The 14,648-nt window shown below is 40.3% G+C and overlaps 1 pseudogene; it reads left to right on the top strand.

Annotated features, from left to right (window-relative positions):
* Window positions 1-5,900: 5,900 nt before the first annotated feature.
* On the top strand, window positions 5,901-6,000 carry LOC140596329 (U6 spliceosomal RNA; annotated as a pseudogene).
* The last annotated feature ends 8,648 nt before the right edge of the window (window positions 6,001-14,648 follow it).

Raw genomic sequence — 14,648 nt, 5'->3', positions numbered from 1 at the left:
CCTTAACATTGTGATTGCAGTGGAGGCTCATGTCAGGGAGAAGGTTGTAATGAAGGTTCTAAATTCCAAGAGTAGAGTGAGAATCATACATATATCATGAAAGTTCCCTTGGTAATCCATTCAAGAAGAAATTGAAATGGTCAGAAATTGATAATCATACATAAACCCACGTGTGGACTATAGCCAAAAGTATAACAAATCCTACCAAGGCTTCAAGGAAAAGAGGATCTCTATTTTATCCAATGATAGCAGACCACAGAAAAGAGGAAGAGTTCACCCAAACCACAATTTTTGGACAACAATTTCTTCCTATCAAAATCTTCAAAAATAGCCATTTTTTATCTGTCAAAATTAGATCATCATCATTTTTTAAACTTTTAATGGAATGCAGATCTAAGTAATGGTCTTCAGAGGCTGCAAAAACTTCAGGTGAAAAGCATATGAGAAATTTTATAATGGATAGATCAAGCTAGCAACACCTAAACCTAGTGATCAATATCTACATAGGTGAGACAATCAGACACATTGAACCTCCTGGTATAACACTATAGGAAGTATGTGACCCACCACACTGAAGTGCTCCTGCCAAAAACTGAGTTAGATCAAGCCTCTAACTGTAATAGCCAATTTATAGGAAATAGGAAGGATTAGAGGCACATAAAGTACAACATAATACAGATACAATTAGCGAAATCTAGAATGAAAATTCCATCAAAGGTCCATAGACCTTCAGCAAATAAAATCAAAATTTAAATAAAAAGAAAAAACATTCTTTAGATTAAGCGAGACAATGCAACAGAGAGTTTAATTAAAGAATAATTAAAACAGAAAGTAAAATTAAAACCACGGTAAGATACTACCACATGCCCACCAGAATAATAAATAAAAAGATGGAAAATACAACAAGTGTCGGAGAGGAGGCAGAGCACTGGAACTCTCACCCACTGCTGGTGGAAATATAAATTAGAAGAACCACTTGGAAAAATGAATTGGCAGTATTTACTGAGCTGAACAAAGACATACCTTATGACTCAGAAATGCCACTCTTAGCTCAATGGTAGTTACAGGCCCAAAAGAAATGTAAGGATTTCTCTGGCCAAAAGATTATGTACATGACATTCACAGCACCATAATTTATAATAAGACAAAGACTAGAAAATACCTGAATCCCCATAATGGATACATTTATTGTGAAATATCCAAACAGTATAATACTATGTATCAGTAAGAATGAATAATCTACAAGTATAGATAGCAATAATGTAAATATCACACATAACATGTTGACTGAAAGGAGTCAGATATAAAAGAGGTCATATTGGATAATTCCAGGAAATTTTCCTTCTAATCTTCCAATACAGTTGGGGACTGGATAAGAAAATCAATATTCCATTTCTTTTGCTTTCTTATATTACCTGGGGGTAGGTAACCTCAGAGTGTCTTACTAAACATAGGAACAGGTTAATGCTATGTCTGATGAACAAGCAACTGGGTGGAAGACAGAAGACATACCTGGCCCCAGTGTCAGACCTAGTCTACTAACTCTTAATGACTGTGGGTAAGTCACCATACCTCATTTGGCCTCACTGGCCAAAGATAGTCTGAAAGCCCTGCCTCCCAAACAATGAAGCCTAGGGCATAGAACAATGTGATTCCCATCTGTAAAAGTACTTTGAGTTCCTTATAGGGAGAAGAATTACCCTGGAAGTCCAAGGAATTATCTTAACAGCCAAGTTTAGTATAGTAACTGTGATGATTGCTACCTTTTTCCTCCTGTTTTTATAATTACCACATTTTTGTTTTTCTTAAGTAAATACCTCTGTATTTGGCAAAATGCCTACCGAAGCATAGTTTCTACTCAAAGTGATATGGTGCTAGTCTAACATCAACCACCATGTGTTCAGATAGTTCAAGAAATATATTTTTATTCTTCTTAAGTACACTGGTTAGGAGTATGAGCTCTGGAGAGAGACTGAATCCAAACCCCTAGAGTTCTACCAGCTCCAAAGTGTACGACTTAGAATACTAAAAGAATTCTTCACCAAAAAAAAAAAAAAAAAAACTTCACCTTACAATAACTTAGTTGTTTCATCTGTAAAACTAAGATTATGACCATAGAAGAAACAAGCTTTAAAAAATATTCCCTCATGTTTGGGCTTTTAAAAAGATGGTTAGGAATCACATTATCTTAAAAATGTAACTGTAGAAATGTTGGGATAGCTGACTTTCTGTGACCTTGAAAAAGGAAAAATTGTCTCAATAAGTCAGTTCCCTCTTCTGTAAAATCGAAAAAGCAATCAGCCCTACCTCATGAATTGTTGCTTTGTGAATTAATTCACTTATTATATGAAAACCCTTAAAACAGTACTCAGCATACTGTGATAGCTCAAAAAAAGTGATCTGCTTTTAATAAAATCCTAGAAGTTCAGATTTTTACAGTTTTGATAGTTTTACAAAAGTTTTCATGTGTCTTTAATAATGCTTAATAATCATATGACTGAATCTTATTCATCCATTGATGGGTGTTTTAAATTACTTTCACTATAATCACTGTTGGATATCTGACTAATTATCATGAAAATGTCCCAAAAGCACTTGGAACAACCAACCTCAGGAAACAGCACCACCATTTCTGCACATGGCTGAACAAAAACCCAAGGGCTCATCCAGGATCCTCACATACCCCCACCACAGCCACTGCAGGTCCTGCCTGTCCCACCTACAACACACCCTGTCTAGGGCCACCACAGACCCCTGAACACTGGGACAATCCATCCTTGTCTGTCCTCTGGACTTCTATAAGATTTTCCATATGGTTATCTCCACAGCCATCTTGCTCCTATCCAGTTCATTCTCTTCATGGAGGGAGAGTCACCTTGTGAGCACATGAGTCACTATCACATTTTAACCATCCACCCTCAGTACAACTCCAATCCCCTCACAGCCCAAATGATGTGGCTACTGTGTGTCCTTCAACCTAATCTCCTACCACCTGCACTTTGTCTGCCAGGCTTCAGCCACTCACGCTCATCATCTGCTTCTAGAATACCTAGTGCCACATCCTGGCTTCTTGTCATTCAGGACTCAGCTCAAATGCACTTCAGAAAGAGCTTCACTGACAACCCCATCCATAATAATCTCTGTCCTCATTTTCTACTCTATTTGTGTGTTCATTTTCATCAAAGCACACACATCCATATGGAATTGCCCCACTTATTGGTGTGTTTACCTGCTTATTGCCAGTTTTTTCAAACTACGATGAAACTCCGGCAATACCACTTGTCATTCACTGTACTATGTCTGCAGTGCTGAGTTCAGTGCCTCACATTTAGATCGTTGATTTAATATTATGTAAGTAAAGGAACTGCTACCTGACACTCCAAAGAAGACACAGACATTTAAAGCCAAGTAGCAAGAGAAATTAACAAATAAATTAGATGTTAAATGATTCAAAATCTTAAGACCTTTGATTTATCTACAGCAGTGCTTTCAAACTTGGATGAATATCTCAACCAAGTGGAGAAACTTAAAAAATGTAGGCATCTTACACTCCACTACTCTGATTTTGATTCAGAAGACCTATGGTAGGCCTATGAGTCTACAGTTTTACAAGCACACCCTGGCAATGTTGATGAGGTGGTCTATGGATCACACTTGGAAAAGTCCTGACTTAAACAGTTGACATCCGTGTAGCATTAATTCAATGGCTACCATGCAGAGTTCTTTGGTATTTAGAGCATCTACAGTAATATAATTATTTAAAAAGTGCACTGGTCCTTCCCTCCCACTTATAAATGCAGATTGTTTTCCCACATGGAATTACACTTAAACTCTAGAGTGTTCCTGTGTGGTGGGAAAGGTTTGGTACTGTTATCCTGTTATATAGACAAGGTGCTGGAAGAGTAGTGACTTACCCAAAGTATCCCAGTTTTGGGATATCTTCATTCTTACTCCACCAAATTATCTAGCACACTGGGCATCACATTTGGCTCTTTATCACCTCCTGTTCTGAGGCTCAGAGTCCACACCTCCTCTAATGTTCCACAAGGAAGAGGCAGGGAATCCCACGGTATATGGAATAGAGAGAAAAGTAAAAGGGAAAAAGAGCACATGACATTCAGTGGACAGGGATGAGGATGTGCTTGTCTTGCACCACCCAGGTCACTGGAAGCCATGCAATGACACTATGCCTCTTCCCCAGCTCCATTCTAAAGCCCCCTCCCACACACACAGTGGTGACACTGAAGCTCTCACACCACGAAAATGTGGGTTCATCCCTGCTTGCTGTACATATCCAAGTTTTCTCTTCAGTAGTTATACTATGATGTTAATGTTAGAGGAATCAAAAGAATGAAGGTTGCAACACTGGAACGGGGAGCTAACATTGCTGAGGGCCTGCTAAATGTCATACGTTGTTGGTTGCTATTTTTTATTTTCAAATTCACAAAGGAATACTCTGAGGTAGGCAACACTACTTCTTTTCTACAGATAGGGGATAGTCAAGCTCAGAGAAGAACATACACATTCAAAAAAATCTTAGGGAGGTGTTGAATGGACACAGAGACCAACTTTACAGGCAAACCCTGGCCAATTCTGGGACCAGTTGCAATCAAAATACATAATGGTAATAAACTCTGAGCAAAAATAGGAATCTATTATACTTATATAATTGAAAACAATTTCTTACTTATATAATTAATTCATTATCGAGAGGTGAAAAGGGGAAAGCCTGACCCAGCACTCAAACGTTAATTAATAATTCTAGAAGGAATGACAAAATTGAGAAAGCAATATTTGACTTAAACCATAATAACAAGTGACTCAGGCAAGAATCGAAATGGATGCTCAGACCACATCTAATACCACCAGTCACTGAGTCACCATGATAACCATGCTGGCCAAGTAAATAAAGGTGGGGAAGAATATACAATATTCACCCTGATTAGGTTCCAATATGTGTTACAAATTAAATAGAACTGACATAGCACACAGTAATTAACCTCAAGTATCCTCCACAATAAAGATTTCTGGCAGCTTCAGCAACATACACATACATAAATACATATTCACAAAAAAACATGCTCTCTATTTCTCTCTCCCTCTCTTCCACCACCCTCTAATCTCTCTCACCAAGATCGCAGGAATTCATTGACATGGATTCACTGGCATGTAAAGAAGAAAATTTCCACAATTCAACAGATTCATTTCTGGCTACACACATATATTTAAAAGCTTAGTAACTATTTTAGTGATGGATTTTTCCGGATATGGTAACCTATAAAATTGTCTCTGGGACATTTTTCTCCCTAGTTTCAAAAGATTTCCAATAATGGATAAAAACTAACAAGGAAATACAGGCAATGCATGTTATGGATCAAGTATGTTTTCCAGTCTAGAGTAGCCTGTAGTTTCAACCAAAAATATTCCTCAACAGCTTCTGTTGAACATTTGACTGCTGACACTCCAGTGAATATAAAATACATGATACTATATGATTTCTCTCATATGTGGAATTTAAGAAACAAAAGAAATGAGTAAAGGAGGAAAATGAGAAAGTCACAAGCCAAAAAAAACATACTCTTAACTATACAGAACAAACAGCAACCAGAAGGGAGGTAGGTAAGGGGATGGGTGAAATAGATGATAGGGATTAAGGAGTGCACTTGTGATGAGAACTGGGTGTTGTATGGAAGTGTTGAATCACTATATTATACACCTAAAACTAAGGTTACATTGTATGCTAACCAACTGGAATTTAAACAAAAACCTAAAAAAGAAAATAGATGAAGATTTTATTTTAAAATATTGCCGTTTATAAGAATAACAGGAAGGATGAGATACTTAGGAATAATCTGTCCATGGATGTGCAATGCCTGTACATTTAACATTACAAAACATTGGTGTTGGCTTCAGCAGCACATATACTAAAATTGGAACGATACAGAGAAGATTAGCATGGCCCCTGAGCAAGGGGAAATTCGTGAAGCACTCCAAATTAAAAACAACAATAAATAAATAAATAAATAAATAAATAAATAAATAAATAAATAAAAAAAAATAAAAACCATTGCTCAGAGAAATTAAATAAGACTTAAATAATAGAAGGATACACCATTTTCATGGTTTATAAGACTCAGGATTGTTAAGATATCTATTCTCTCAAACTGATATATAGATTCAGTGCAATCCCAGTATAAATTCTAAAAATGTCTTTTTAAAGAAATTGACAGGGATCCCTGGGTGGCTTAGTGGTTTAGCACCTGCCTTCAGCCCAGGGCGTGATCCTGGAGACCTGAGATCGAGTCCCACATAGGGCTCCCTGTATGGAGCCTACTTCTCCCTCTGCCTGCGTTTCTGCCTCTCTCTGTGTGAGATTCCTCATTCCCATTCTGCCCTCTTTCTTTCTTTCTTTCTTTCTTTCTTTCTTTCTTTCTTTCTTCCTTCCTTTCTTTCTTTCTTTGTTTCTTCTTTCTCTCTCTTTTCTTTCTTTCTTTCTTTCTTTCTTTCTTTCTTTCTTTCTTTCTTTCTTTCTTCTTTTCTTTCTTTCTCTTTCTTTCTTTCTTTCTTCTTTCTTTTTTTCTTCTTTTTCTTTCTTTATTGGAGTTCAATTTGCCAACATATAGCATAAAACCCAGTCCTCATCCCATCAAGTGCCCCCCTCAGTGCCCATCACCCAGTCACCCCCACCCCCCACCCACCTCCCTTTCCACCACCCCTTGTTCGATTCCCAGAGTTAGGAGTCTCTCATGTTCTGTCTCCCTTTCTGATATTTCCCACTCATTTTCCCTCCTTTCCCTTTTATTCCCTTCAACTATTTTTTATACTCCCCAAATGAATAAGACCATATAATGTTTGTCCTTCTCCGATTGACTTATTTCACTCAACATAATACCCTCCAGTTCCATTCACATCAAAGCAAATGGTGGGTATTTGTCGTTTCTAATGGCTGAGTAATATTCACTCAGACCACATCTTCTTTATCCATTCATCTTTTGATGGACACCGAGGCTCCTTCCACAGTTTGGCTGTTGTGGACATTGCTGCTATAAACATCGGGGTGCAGGTGTCCTGGCCTTTCACTGCATCTGTATCTTTGGCGTAAATCCCCAGCAGTGCAATTGCTGGGTCCTAGGGCAGATCTATTTGTAACCCTTTGAGGAACCTCCACACAGTTTTCCAGAGGGGCTGCACCAGGTCACATTCCCACCAACAGTGCAAGAGGGTTCTCCTTTCTCCATATCCTCTCCAACATTTGTTGTTTCCTGCCTTGTTAATTTTCCCATTATCACTGGAGTCAGGTGGTATCTCATTGTGGTTTTGATTTGTAATTCCCTGATGGCCAGTGATGCGGAGCATTTTCTCATGTGCTTGTTGCCCATGTCTATGTCTTCCTCTGTGAGATTTCTGTTCATGTCTTCTGTCCATTTCATAATTGGATTGTTTCTTTGCTGTTGAGTTTATAAGTTCTTTATAGATCTTGGATACTAGTTCTTTATCTGATACGTCATTTGCAAATATCTTCTCCCATTCTGTAGGCTGTCTTTTAGTTCTGTTGACTGTTTCTTTTGCTGTGCACAAGCTTCTTATCTTGATGAAGTCGCAATAATTAATTTTTGCTTTAGTTTCTCTTCCCTTCATGAATGTTTCTTGCAAGAAGTTACTGTGGCCGAGTTCAAAAAGGGGGTTGCCTGTGTTATCCTCTAGGATTTTGATGGAATCTTGTCTCACATTTAGATCTTTCATGCATTTTGAGTTTATCTTTGGTTGAGTTTCATTCTTCTGCATGTGGATGTCAATTTTCCCAGCACCATTTATTGAAGAGACTGTCTTCCAATGGATAGTCTTTCCTCCTTTATCGAATATTAGTTGACCATAAAGTTCAGGGTCCACTTCTGGGTTCTCTATTCTGTCCCATTGATATACGTGTATGTTTTTGTGCCAGTACCACACTGTCTTGATGAACACAGCTTTGTAGTACAACCTGAAATCTGGCATTGTGATGCCCCCCGATATGGTTTTCTTTTTCAATATTCCCCTGGCTATTCAGGGTCTTTTCTGATTCTACACAAATCCTAAGATGATTTCTTCCAACTCTCTGAAGAAAGTCCATGGAATTTCGATAGGGATTGCATTAAATGTGGAAATTGCCCTAGGTAGCATTAACATTGTCATAATATTAACCCCTTCCAATCCATGAGCATGGAATATTTTTCCATCACTTTGTGTCTTCCTCAATTTCTTTCAGAAGTGTTCTATAGTTTTTAGGGTATAGATCCTTTACCTCTTTGGTTAGGTTTATTCCTAGGTATCTTATGCTTTTGGGTGCAATTGTAAATGGGATTGACTCCTTAATTTCTCTTTTTTCAGTCTCATTGTTAGTGTATAGAAATGCCACTGACTTCTGGGCATTGATTTTGCATCCTGCAACACTGCCAAATTGCTGTATGAGTTCCAGCAATCTTGGGGTGGAATCTTTTGGGTTGTCTAGGTACAGTATCATGTCATCTGTGAAGAGGGAGAGTTTGGCTTTTTCTTTGCCAATTTGCATACCTTTTATTTCTTTTTGTTGTCTGATTGCTGAGGCTAGGCCTTCTAGTACTATGTTGAATGGTGAATAGCAGTGGTGAGAGTAGACATCCCTGTCTTTTTCCTGATCTTAGGGGAAAGGCTCCCAGTGTTTCCCCATTGAGAATGATATTTGCTGTGGGCTTTTCGTAGATGGCTTTTAAGATGCTGAGGAATGTTCCCTCTATCCCTAATCTCTGAAGAGTTTTCATCAGGAATGGATGCTGTATTTTGTCAAATGCTTTCTCTGCATTTATTGAGAGGATCCTATGGTTCTTCTTTTTCTCTTGCTGATATGATCAATCACATTAATTGCTTTATGAGTGTTGAACCAGCCTTGCATCCCGGGGATAAATCCCACTTGTTCATGGTGAATAATCTTCTTAATGTATTGCTGGATCCTATAGCCTAGTATCTAGTTGAGAATTTTTGCATCCGTGTTCATCAGGGATACTGGTCTATAATTCTCCTTTTTGGTGGGGTCTTTGTCTGGTTTTGGAATTAAGGTGCTGCTAGCCTCATAGAGCGAGTTTGGAAGTACTCAATCTCTTTCTATTCTTTCTGAACAGTTTTAGTAGAATAAATATGGTTTCTTCTTTAAACGTTTGATACAATTCCCCTTAGAAGCCATCTGGCCCTGGAGTTTTGTGTCTTGGGAGGTTTTTGATGACTGCTTCAATTTCCTCCCTGGTTATTGGCCTGTTCAGGTTTTTTCTTTCTTCCTGTGCCAGTTTTGGTAGTTTGTGGCTTTCCAGAAATGCGTCCATTTCTTCTAGATTGCCTAATTTATCGGCGTATAGCTGCTCATAATATGTTTTTAAAATCGTTTGCTTTACCTTGCTGTTGGTGGTGATCTCTCTTTTCTCATTCATGACTTTATTAATTTGAGTCTTTTCTCTCTTCTTTCTAATAAGCCTGGCTAATGGTTTATCTATTTTATTCATTCTTTCAAAGAACTAACTCCTGGTTTTGTTGATCTGTTCCACAGTTCTTCTGGTCTCTATTTCATTGAGTTCTGCTAAAATCTTTATTAACTCTCTTCTTCTGCTGGGTGTAGGATCTATTTGCTGTTTTTTCTCCAGCCTCTTCAAGTGCAAGGTTACTTTTGTATTTGAGTTCTTTCCAGTTTTCGGATGGATGCTTGTATTGTGATGTATTTCCCCCTCAGGACTGCTTTTGCTGTATCCCAAAGATTTTGAATGGTTGTATCTTCTTCATTCTCATTACTTTCCATGAATCTTTTTAATTCTTCTCTAATTTCCTGGTTTACCCTTTCATCTTTTACTAGGATGGTCCTTAATCTCCACGTGTTTGAAATCCTTCCAAACTTCTTCTTGTGATTTAGTTCTAGTTTCAAAGCATAATGGTCTGAAAATATTCAGGGGATGATCCCAATCTTTTGGTATCAGTTAAGACCGGATTTGTGTCCTAGTATGTGATCTATGCTGGAGAAAGTTCCATGTGTACTTGAGAAGAATGTGTATTCAGTTGCGTTTGGATGTAAAGTTCTGTAAATATCTGTGAAATCCATCTGGTCCAGTGTATCATTTAAAGCTCTTGTGTCTTTGGAGATGTTGTGCTTAGAAGATCTGTCGATTGTAGAAAGCACTACATTCAAGTCACCAAGTATAAGTGTATCATTGTCTAAGTATGTCTTAACTTTTATTATTAATTGATTGATATACTTGGTAGCTCCCACATTCAGGGCATAAATATTGCCGACTGTTAGGTCCTCTTGTTGGATAGATACTTTAAGTATGATATAGTGTCCCTCTTCATCTCTTACTCAGTCTTTGGGAGAAACTTTAATTTATCTGATATAAGGATGGCTACCCCTGCTTTCTTTTGAGGACCATTTGAATGGTAAATGGTTCTCCAACCTTTTATTTTCAGGCTGTAGGTGCCTTTATGTCTAAAATGAGTCTCTTGTAGACAGCAAATAGATGGGTCCTGCTTTTTTATCCAGTCTGAAACCCTGCGCCTTTTGATGGGGTCAGTAAGCCCTTTCACGTTCAGAGTTGCTGTTGAAAGATATGAGTTTAGTGTCCTCATGATACTTATTCAGTCCCTGTTTTTGTGCCTTGTTCCCTTGGACTTCCTCTTTCTTTCTTTTTTTTTTTTATATATTTTTTTAAATTTATTTATGATAGTCACACAGAGAGCGAGAGAGAGAGAGAGGCAGAGACACAGGCAGAGGGAGAAGCAGGCTCCATGCACCGGGAGCCCGATGTGGGATCCGATCCCGGGTCTCCAGGATCGCGCCCTGGGCCAAAGGCAGGCGCCAAACCGCTGCGCCACCCAGGGATCCCGGACTTCCTCTTTCTATTACAGAATCCCCCTTCGTATTTCTTGCAGAGCTTCCTTGGTGGTCACATACTTTTTCAGTTTCTGCCTATCTTGGAAGCTCTTTATCTCTGTCTCTATTCTGAATGAGAGCCTTGCTGGAAAAAGTTTTCTTGGCTGCAGGTTCTTCTTATTTAGGACCCTGAATATATCCTGCCAGCCCTTTCTGGCCTGCCAGGTATCTGTGGAGAGGTCTGCTATTAATCTGATATTTCTCCCCTTAAAACTTAGAGATTTCTTGCCTCTTGCTGCTTTAAGGATCTTCTCTTTATCTTGGAATTTGCAAGGTTCACTCTTAAATGTAGAGGTGTGGTGCAGTTTTTTTTTTATATATATATAAGGGGGTTCTCTCTATCTCCTGGATCTGAATGCCTGTTTCCCTTCCCAAGTTAGGAAAGTTCTCAGCTATGACTTGTTGAAATACATATTCTATACCTCTGTCCCTTTCGGTGCCCTCGGGAACCCCAATTACACGTAGATTTTTCCTTCTGAGCCTGTCATTTATTTCCCTTAACCTATCCTCATGAGGTTTTAATTGTTTTTCTCTTTTTTCCTCAGTTTCCCTCCTTGCCATCAACTTGCCTTCTATGTCACTCACTCGTTCTTCTACCTCGTTAACCCTTGTTGTTAGGACCTCCAGTTTGGATTGCATCTCATTTAATTGATTTTTTATTTCTGCCTGATTAGATCTAAATTCTGCAGTCATGAAGACTCTGGAATCCTTTATGCTTTTTTCTAGAGCCACCATTAGCTTTATGATTGTACTTCTGAATTGCCTTTCTGACATTGAATTGTAATCCAAATTCTGTCACTTTGTGGTAGAGAGGACTGTTTCTGATTCTTTCTTTTGAGATGATTTTTTCCTTCTAGTCATTTTGCTCACTGCAGAGTGGCCAAAAACAAATTGTACTGGAAAAAGGAGAAAAAGAGAGAAGGGAAAAAAGGAAAGAAAAGAAAAGAAAAAAGGAAAAAGGGGGGGAAGCAAACAAAAAACAAAAAACAAGGGGGAGTATCCTCTGATTCTATATTCTGTAAATCCCTCGACTTCCCCTAGAACTTTCCAGTGCTGCATGGACAATAACTTGCTTTTCCCCTGTCCTTCTAGCTGGACTCCTGGGGGAGGGGCCTGCTTTGCTGATTCTCAGGTGTGTGCACCTGGGGTAGCTGCTCAGCCCCCTGCCTGGTGCATGGCTCAGTGGGGGTTGTTTATCCTGTGAGTCCCCAGGAGGAACAACAACAGTGGCGGCGGCCAGCTCTCCAGCCCTGGAGTCAGCTCCGCAGTTAGTACCATAGCTCCCAGTCCGCAGGGGCCTGGATGCTCCGGGGTGGGGGCCCCTGATCTGAACAGCTCGGGGCCGCCCAGTGGCAGGAACGTCCTTGCTGTACTGTGTCCTCCCGTCCTCTGCCTGTCCCAGGGGGAGCGCCCAATCTTGGGCTGTGCCCCCCAGCGCCCTGGGTCTGGGGCCTGTGCAGACCCCTCTGCGAGGAGCCCCAGTCGGTGCCACCACCAAACTGCTCCTGGGCCTCCGTGGTCCTCAGCCGGTTGTGCGCGCTGCAGACCTTTAGGGAGCTCCTCCGAGGTGTGTGGCGCGTTCTCCCCCAGGGTGCAGTTCCTCTGTTAGTGCCCCTGGGAGCCTGAGGGCATCCCCGCCCCTCCTGGGATCCTGCCCCGACTCTCTGCACGCACCTTTCCATCCGGGAAGATTGGTGAAGCTCCTGCTTCTCCAGGATGGGGCTTTCCTGTCCTGGGGGCACTCTCAGGGCGGCCTTAGCCCAGCTCCTCGCGGGGCCCCTCCCCCTTGGATGCTTTTTTATTTATTTTTTCCCCCGTCTTCCTACCTTGATAGAAGTGCAAAGTCTTCTCACTGTAGCATTCCAGCTGTTCTCTCCTTAAATCTCAGACCGAATTCGTAGGTTTTCAGGATGATTTGAAAGTTATCTAGGTAATTTGGTGGGGACAGGTGACTTGGGGACCCTACTCTTCCGCCATCTTGCCCCCTCCCCTCCAATGTGTAGTCCCTAAAAAATAAAACATAGATTCACAGGCTCCCTGCACTGGAAAAGGCAAGAAACAATGACCAACCCAGGAGCAATGAGCAACTCTAGTCCCCAGACTGAATCCTTTAGGCGCATTTCCCACTAAATGGCTGATTCCAGGTCTAAGCTGGGGTTGTACCAGGTAAGTCTGGATTGAACTCTCATACCAGAAACCATGCCAAAAAGAGACAGAAGCCAACCTGAAGAGGCTCCCACTGGCCGAAAGTAGAACAATTATCAAAAACATTAATGACTACAATACACTAAAGCACATCAAATACAGCAACATCCCTGAACTCACGATGAGAATGTAAAAAGGAAAACACCACCACCTTCACCACCACCAACAAAGCCTACTCATGCTCACCTTTGAGGATCCTAGGGAAACAACTCATTATTTTAGACAGTGGAAATATTGCAAAAGAACTAAGCATTCACATTACCATCCTGTGCTTACTATACATATGCATAACCTAATAATTGATGAGGGGAAGTTTCTTTTATAAAAGAACATGCAGAAGAAATCAAAGAAGGGGCACCTGGGTGGTTCAGTGGTCGAGCGTCTGCCTTTGGCTCAGGTCATGATCCCGGGGTCCTGGGATCGAGTCCCGCATTGGGCTCCCTGCTCGTTGGAGAGCCTGCTTCTCCCTCTACCCATGTGTCTGCCTCTCTCTTTCTCTCTCTGTGTCTCTAATAAATAAATAAAACCTTTTTAAACAAAGAAGAAATCAATGAAATAGTGCATCATACTTTTGTAACCTTACTGGAATGCGGTTCTAGGCAACAGTCATCAGAGGTTGTGAAAAATATGAGGTGAGAAGCAGATGGAAGATTTCATACTGACTGGATCAGGCTGACAACAGCTGAGCCCAGTGATCAATCTCATCATCACAGGAGGAGAGACAACCAGACACTACTAGGCTCCTGGTGTAAGGCTATGGGAAGTCCACCAACACATCTGAGGTACTCTTGCCCAAAGACCCAAATCACTGCAAGCCTCTAACCCTAATTAGTGATTTGAAGGAAGGAGGAAAGGCAGAGGAACGTAATAAACAATAAGGATATGATTGGCAAAATCCGGAATGCAAACTCCATAGGCCAAAGATCCAGTTTCTTAAGTAAATGAATAGGAAGGTTAAAAAAAGAGGATGAGATTTCTTTAGACCAAATGAGACTAAACAGTTCAGAGAGAGTTAAGTTTAGGAGAACCTAATTAAAATAGAGAAATTAAAATTAACACCACAATGGGATACCACCAAAGCAACAAAAATGAAAAAGATGGAAAATACCAAGTGTTGGCGAGGCTGTGGAGCAGGGCAACTCTTACACACTGCTGGTGAGAATGCAGATGAGAACAAACCCTTTGGAAAATTGCTTCAGAGTATTTTCTGAGCTCAGCATGCACACGCCCTACAACTTGGAAATGCCACTCTTTGGTACCTGCCCAAGAGAAAGGAAGGAAATGTCCACCCAGAGATATGTACAAGAATGTTCAGAGCCGCATTATCATAATAAGTCAAAATATGGAAAATACCCAAGTCCCCATAACATGCGCATAGATTGTAAAATAGTCACACAATGCAATACTCTATTGTTGTGTCAATCCCAGCCTATTGATAGTGATGCTATCACTGTCAGTATCACAACAGCCAGCCTATTGATAGCGGCTAGGAATGCCTGAGGCACTCACCCACACCTGTTTT

Source organism: Vulpes vulpes, chromosome X (assembly GCF_048418805.1).
Source record: "Vulpes vulpes isolate BD-2025 chromosome X, VulVul3, whole genome shotgun sequence".
Classification (NCBI taxonomy): domain Eukaryota; kingdom Metazoa; phylum Chordata; class Mammalia; order Carnivora; family Canidae; genus Vulpes; species Vulpes vulpes.
Note: the sequence above shows the minus strand (reverse complement) of the source record. Positions and strands in the feature narration are given on the sequence as shown.